Below are 7,703 nucleotides of genomic sequence, written 5' to 3'. Positions count from 1 at the left end.
TCGTAGTGGTCCAACCGCGGTCATACCTAGCGTCCCTTGGCACAAAGAGCACAGTTTGGAAGATAGCTGGGTGTGGTCAAGAGTCCAGGACACCCGACAGAGAGAGGCCAGCTCCCACAGGGGAGTCAGCTCATCAGGATTGAGCTCTCAGTTGAGGTGCCCAGCAGGAGATGAGACTCCTTTACCCCCCACTGAGTCTCATGATGGTCACAGTCCTTGGAAGGATGAGGCGAATCCAAGGGCCAAACCTCCCCCAATCTTCTCTGAGTTACCTGCTTGGGGAGCAGAGTGAATGGAAACATGGAGTCTGGCCTGTGTGACATCTGGATCAATATGCTTCATGTGTGATGCTCGAGGCAAGCAGATCTCCCAATGCAAGGGGAAAGCCCCCACGTGGACATGGTTTCCTAGGCCTGTCTGATGGTCCAGCCTGAAGCCTCGCCCGGGCTTTCACTGCCAAACCCCATCAGCAGGAGCTCCTTTGCACCAATTGCTTCAGTAGAGCTGCTTCTGCTCTTAGCTCTCTATAGCCAGCAAGACTCTTGTATCCTGGCCGGGTATTTCTTTTCTTCTCGGTGATAGGAAAGGTCACGGCAAGCTGCAGGCTGGAAGTGGTCCCTGGGCCTTCCTCAGCCTGGGTCAGTTTGGAGGATGGTAGGGTGATCAACCATCCCACTTTGCCTGGGACGAGGGGTTTCCTAGGAGATGGGGTTTTCAGTTTTAAAATTGAGGCAGTCCTGGGAAAACCAGGATGCGTTGGTCACCCTAAGAGTGGGCTAGGACAGAATATACCCAGTGGAGCCTGGGGACACCTTAGCTCCCAGAGCTGACCATGGGACCTCCAGAGTGCAAAGATAGGAAATGTGATGGCCTGTCAGGGGCTCTGCCCGCTGGGCTGGGCAGATACTGAGTGACTGAGGGCTCTCAGGGGCTAAGATGCGGGTAGAGCAGTCTTCATAATCATGAAGAAGAGGGTCTCGGGTCCCGAGCTCCTGCAGGAGGGCTCCTCCTCTAATTGGAGGGGGCGTTGCATAGTGGCCAAACGCTCTGTCTTCAGAGTTCCAGGCCTGGGCTGAATCCCTGCTCCATCACGTCCTTAGTTCTCTGACTCCTCCCTAAGCCTCAGTTTCTTCATGTGTTAAATTGGGATAATAATATTGCTAAATTTATGGGGTTATTCTGAAGGATAATAAGATAGAGCAATTGAAAATATTTAGCATGTTAAGTGCTGAATATTATTATTATCTCTTATTGCTATATTTATTGGTTACCGTTATGTGCCTTAGTTATTATCTTTATTATTTTATTATCTTTATTATATTTATTATTGTTATCTTATTGTATTTGTTTTCTATTGCTGCACAACAAATTTCCACAAACTTAGCAGCTTAAAACTACAGACATTTGCCATCTCCCAGTTCCCGTGGGTCAGAGGTCTTCACGGCCGAGCCGGGTCCTCTGCTCAGGGTCCCACCAGGCTGTAATCGAGGTGTCGGCCGGACCTGCCATCTCAGCCGGGTTCAGGGTTCTTGTCCAGGCTCATGGGTTGTTGGCAGAACCCAGTTCTTTGTGGTTGTAGAATGAAAGCCCTCAGCTCCTGGAAGCCCCTTCCCTGACACGTGGCCTTCTCCACAACATGGCAGCTTACTTCTTTAAGGCCAATAGAGAGCATCTTTGGTGCTTTTTTCATCTCTGACCTCTGGACCCACTTTTACAGGGCTCACCTGATTAGGTCAGGCCCACCCAGGGCAAGCTCCCCTTTGATTAACTTAAAGTCAACTGATTTGGGACCTTGTTACATCTGCAAAATACCTTGACCTTTACCTTATAATGTAACTTAGTGAAATCATATTCCAGGTCCTGCTCACACTCAAGGGGAGGGGACTGTACAGAAGTATGGGTTGTTTTAGGATTTTGACTGCCTCACTTGTCTTCCAGTCTCAGAGGAACCAAAGGGAGCTGGATAGATGGTGAAACTGTGGGTCCTCTGGGCAGGAGCAGGGTAGAGTGTGTGTGTGTGTGTGTGTGTGTGTGTTACTTTGTGCACGTGGACACCTGGTGGGGAATCTCATGAGGAAGGAGGCTGGGGTTTCCTCCAAGTACTTGAGGGCGGGGAAGCTTCTTAACTTTTTTATATCCCTTGTGGGGAACAGCGCAGTGAAAGAACAGAAGAAGCTGAAACACGTAATAAGGGAACTCCTCCCTCTCCCTCTATTGACTAAAACACGATTATTTTCATGATGAGAGTCTCCCTGGTTGTAAAGAGAGAATCTGTGCAACTGTTTTTTACATTCACCCCCTCCCCATGCCTTCCCCATCTCAATAATGTCCCACCCATCATTCAGGTGCTCAGGCCCCAAACGAAGGCGCTATCCGCCATCCCTTTCTTCTTTCCCACCCCACAGTCAACCCACTACCAAGTCCCGTCGGCTCTCCTTCAACGTCTCCCACAGCTGGCCGCTTCTCACCGTGTCCGTTGCTGTCCCTGCTGTCTGAGCTGACGTTGTCTCTCTCCTGGACAATTTCCACAGTCACCTCCATCAGGTGCTATGTCACGTGCTCTTGCTTAAAACCCGCCAGGGAATTTTCACTGCTCTTAGGGTAAACCCCAAGTGCCTTGACATGGCCCTCCAGGTCCTGTGCACTTGGGGTTGGTGCGCCTTCCTCTCTGCTCTCCTCCCCTTTGCTGGCTCAGCTCCGCCCACCACGCTGGTCCTGGTGCTGCTCACTCTAATGCTGTGCTCTCCTCCCAGACTGCTCTGTAGCTCCCTCCCTCCTTTCATTCAGGGTCTGCCAATGGTCACCTCCTCACAGAGCCCTCTAAGACCACCACGTCATGTCTACGTAGAAGCCCTCCACCCCACCCACCGTCTCCTACCCTTCCTTACTTTTTCTTCTGTATTACCACCACCTGATATTACACCACTTATCTACCCCTTTCCTCGTTTCCTGTCTGTCTTCTCCACCGGGATGTAAGCTTCAAAAGGGCAGGGGTTTTGCCTGTATTGTTTATCGCTCCATCCCCAGGGCCAAGAACAGCGCTGGGCATGTCATCGGGGCTCGAGACACACGTGAGTCACGGACAGAATAGGCTGAGTTGCAGGATGGTGTTACAGGGTTTATGTGACCGTGTGGTGGAGGCTGTGGTTGTGGTGGTCATGGCTACAAGGCTATGAGCAAATTTGGGACAGGGAGCCTAACAGATGTTCTCAATTTTAGTAAGCAAAGCTCCAGCTATGGAACCTGCTAAAAAATGCAAACCTCGTAGCGCCACCCCCAGAGGTATTTGGTAGGTCATGGACGGGGCCCGGAAATTCACGTTCTTAGTAGGACGCTCAGGCCTTTTCAGCTGCGGGGGGTTGCAGACCAGCCTTTTGGAAGCTTCTTGCTCCAGAGCTGTACCATGCACTGTGGTAACTACTAGCCACACCTGGCTGCTGAGCTCTTGAAATGCGGCTACTCTGAGCTGACATGTGCTGTAAATGTAAACTGCACACCAGATTTTAAAGACTTAATACAAAAAAAGTAAAGTATCTTGTTAATAATATTTTATATGGATTACACATTGAAATAATAATCTTGTGGATATATTGTGTTAAAATGTATTCTTAGAATCAATTCACCTTTCTCTTTGTACTTTTATTAATGTGACTACTAGAAAATTTTAGATTACATATGTAGCTTGCATTACATTTCTATTGGACAGCACCAATCTAGAAGTTTTGTGGGAGCCAGCAAGGCCTCACAGCTGAGATAAATGCCAGACCTCACCCTCAGCACTTACCTCGAGGTATGATTTCTTACAGATGATATTGAAAAATGTGCAGATGGAAATTACCACAAGGAGCACACTAGTCCTGTCTAAATCTGGAAAGTAGTTCTTTGAAGCTTGTTACCATATGATCACGAGAGTGTTTCATTAAGTATTTCTTATCACAGATGTGGCATATTATTGAAATATCATTTTTACGGTTACCCTAGAGGCGAGGGTTATCTGAATATGGAAAGAGAAACAGCTTGTGGAGCTGTTGTATAAATGAAATTACTAGAAAGCAGTACACTCGATTGCATATTGGCTCGGGGGCTTATTCTTATTAAAATGTTTAGATAGCAGTTTCTGTTCATTTCTACAGAATTGCTCTCCAAGTTAAAAGTTTGGCTTGGCACACCAATAGACCAGAGTCCCGGGAGAAGTCTATCCTCCTGTATTTCTTGTTGTCCTTGCCTAAGCACTCACACGCTGTGCTGAGGGGTAGTGAAGACTGGCTGCGTGGAGCACAGGTATTACAATTGACTGCAGCCCTGCGAATTGGCACACTCCTACTTGCCTAAAAGAAGTCAGCACAGGCTTTAAGAAAATCAGAAGGTCTATCTATAGAAAAGCAACAACTCTGTCTCTCTTTTGATAATTTTTGGAAACAATTTTTAGTGGAAATTGGCCTTAATGGTTGAAGAAGTTGCTGCAAAAATGGGCTTACTATTAATAGACTGGAAAGCACTGCATAAACATAATGAAATATAAGCCTTCTCAGAATTCAAGCTAATAAATAATTGCTCAGCCAATCAACAAGAGGGCAAAAGAATGAACATTTGGTGCAGGATGACTTTGTTCCGTGCGTATACATTTGGGTCCTCAACATCAGTACTATGGCAACCAGAACGTGGCCACAGCAACTGTCTGGAAATGTCTATTTTCACCTGGAGCCAAGAGGCCACGCCCACTGGACACACAGCCTCCCTTCTTCACCCCAATTATATTTGAGCTTATCAATGCATCAACCAGCGACATATGAAAAGAGTGCTGGCTGATGCGATTGACGTCGTGAGGCTGGATGATTCTTGTAATTTCCAGCCTCAGAAAAAGGCTGGGGAGGGGCTGAGGGAAAGTGTGCGTGTGTGTGTGCGCGCGCGCGTGTGTGTGTTTAGCTTGTGCCTGCTGGGAGGAAAATAACCACAATAACATTTTGTGATTCAGCTGACACATCCTTTCCATCTCCCTTTCAATCACCTGGGTTAATGGGGACCACAGAAAGCATAGCTAATGCCTGAACCTCATCTCATTTTAACCCCTTGTTTCAAAGCCCTACCTTTCGTGAGTTTCCTGCCTTCCATCTTCCCATGTGGTGGGGCTGTTATGGAGAAATCGAATAGCAGAGACAGGAAGTGGGTCGCCAGGAAATTGAGAGTTGCTTGTGTTCTTTTCTATAATGTTCCGCTTTATCTCAGTCAGGGATTCTCAACTGGTGTGTTATCACGAAACAAGTCAAGGAAATCTCTGAGCACAGGGCTTGACCTTGATAAAATGCTAAAAGAATAAAAACAGAAATGGATTTAAAAATTAGTCGTTATTTATTACCCTTATTACTCTTTTTATTGTTCTGTTGGAAGCATTTTAAAGCATAGCATCAGAAAAACTCCTACCATTGAGAGATAACTTGATGTTTGGTTCAATCAGACCTGAGAAAACAGGAAAGAAGGAAATGCCATTGGAGAGAAGAAGGAAGTAAAGAGGAGAAAAGAGAAGAAAGCAAAATCAAATGTTAAAGAGACACTTTAAAGTGTCTACCTTTTATTTGGGGGAACAGAATTGTTTAGAAGAAGATGGTCAACAATTGCAGTTACAGTGGGTAGGACCAGCAGTATGGACGTAGGATCTCAGAGGAGCGGTGTGGACTGCTGCCAAAAACAGTCAAGGGTAGCGAGGGACTTTACCGGGACATGGGAGAACAGGTTGTGGGATGGGACTGACAGTGGGGAATGGTGCTCCGTGGTGAGCTAGAGGATCCACAAAGCCGCCGACTTTACTGGGCACATCTTCCTGGATCCTGGAGATTGGATCCATCCAATTTTACAAGATGGCTATAATTTAAAACATTTATATACTAAGACAAACACAGATATTATGTGATAGAAATGCAAAATTCATATGAGTTCTTAGAATAAAACACGAGACTTGAAAGAAACATCTCCTGCTATGTACTTGAGTTACCCTCCTCTGTAATTTAGGGACACTTTTGTGGAAAGAGGTGAGAGATGCTGGGTCATTAGGAGATAATGAGTAAACCATTTTGAAGAGATTTTATTTATTTATTTTTTCCCCCCAAAGCCCCAGTAGATAGTTGTATGTCATAGCTGAACATCCTTCTAGTTGCTGTATGCGGGACTCGGCCTCAGGTTGGACGGAGAATTGGTGCCTCGGTGCGCGCCCGGGATCCGAACCCGGGCCACCAGCATCGGAGCGCGCGCACTTAACCACCAGGCCACGGGGCCGGCCCGAGTAAACCATTTTGACTGGAGTGAAGGATTTCCTAAAAGGAGGGTCTGTGGGTTAGATTGTGGAGACTTCAGTTGCCAGCCAGCCTGTGAGATTTGGATACTTTCAACAGAGAGTAGTTGAAAGTGTTTTTTTGAGAGAATGATGACTTGTGCAAAGCAGGGTTTTAATTGAATAATCTGACAGCTTTGTAGAAGATAGTCTGAAGAAAGGAACTAGCTAGACAGGAGTGGGGAAACGAGCTGGAGGTAATTGGTAGGTGACAATTTTAATGGTCTAAATGCAAGATGGCACCCAAACTAAGGTGGTAGCTGAGGGGATGGAGAAGATAGAATGGAATATATAACGTTATGAATAAACAACAAAGCAGCAGCATGATTGGTTGCATGGGAGCAGGGAAAGGAGAAGCAGAACAAAGGAGAACTCCTGGTTTTGAGCCTGGCTGAGAGGAGAATCGCTGAACAGTGAAATCCCTATCTGCCCCTACCACATCCCAGGCCTAGAGCTAGATGCTGGGCATCAATTAGAGAGACAACATGGCCCTTGAGCAACGTTCATTCTATTGGGACTAAGCAGTCAGAGAGGTAGAAGAAACACCAGAGCAACGTAGGGCACAAAAGCCCAAGAGTAGACAGTTTCAGCTTATAGTTCTGTGTAAATCACCAAAAACAACAAAAATCAAAGGACATTGGAAAGCCACTTACACTGTGGAGGAGTGAGAATCCTGAAACACTTGACGATAACCATGACGATGCCTTTCTTACTCTCTCACTGTGTGCCAGGCACGGTACTGTGTGCTTTCTTTGCCCTATCTAAGCCTTCAATAACCCACAGGTGAGGACATTTGCCCAACGTCAAGGAGCTAGGAAGTAGCATATCCGGGATCCAGATTCAAGTCTGTTTTAAAGCTGTTGTGAACTGACTTTATCAAATAGGTCCAAGCACAGCCCTTGGGTAATTTTGGGTACAGGACGGCACTGAGACGTTTAAGGTGAGAGTTGACTATGCCCTCAGACATTGTTATCATGTTAAGAAAGCACTCTTCAGACAAAATTCTGGCACAAACACAGACCTTTTATTAAGCAAACATTCCTTTAGGAGAGCAAGCCCAGGACAGTTCCTACAAAGGTGAGCTTGACGGATTCCACCTCTTGTCTAAAAAGTTCACAGAAGCCACAGCAACATTCAGTGCCATCCCTACAGCCATGGCCACATGCCTCGCTGGATTCTGATGGCCCCTTCACATGGGGGTTGGCTAGCACCTTTACAATATTTTACCCAGCCCTCCGAACTGGAATACCTTTAATTTTGCCACTGAGAACCTATTTCTGATATTCATCGTGTAGACTAGCAAGCCTCTCAGTTCACCAATAAAACTCACTTCTGATGCTCACTATCTTAATTTCCAAAGCCTCAGGCGCTGGGTGGG

This window comes from Ceratotherium simum, chromosome 10 (genome assembly GCF_057802395.1).
Source record: "Ceratotherium simum simum isolate JZ-2026a chromosome 10, ASM5780239v1, whole genome shotgun sequence".
In the NCBI taxonomy this organism is placed as follows: Eukaryota; Metazoa; Chordata; class Mammalia; order Perissodactyla; family Rhinocerotidae; genus Ceratotherium; species Ceratotherium simum.
The sequence above is the reverse complement of the archived record's forward strand: the minus strand, read 5'-3'. Positions refer to the sequence as shown.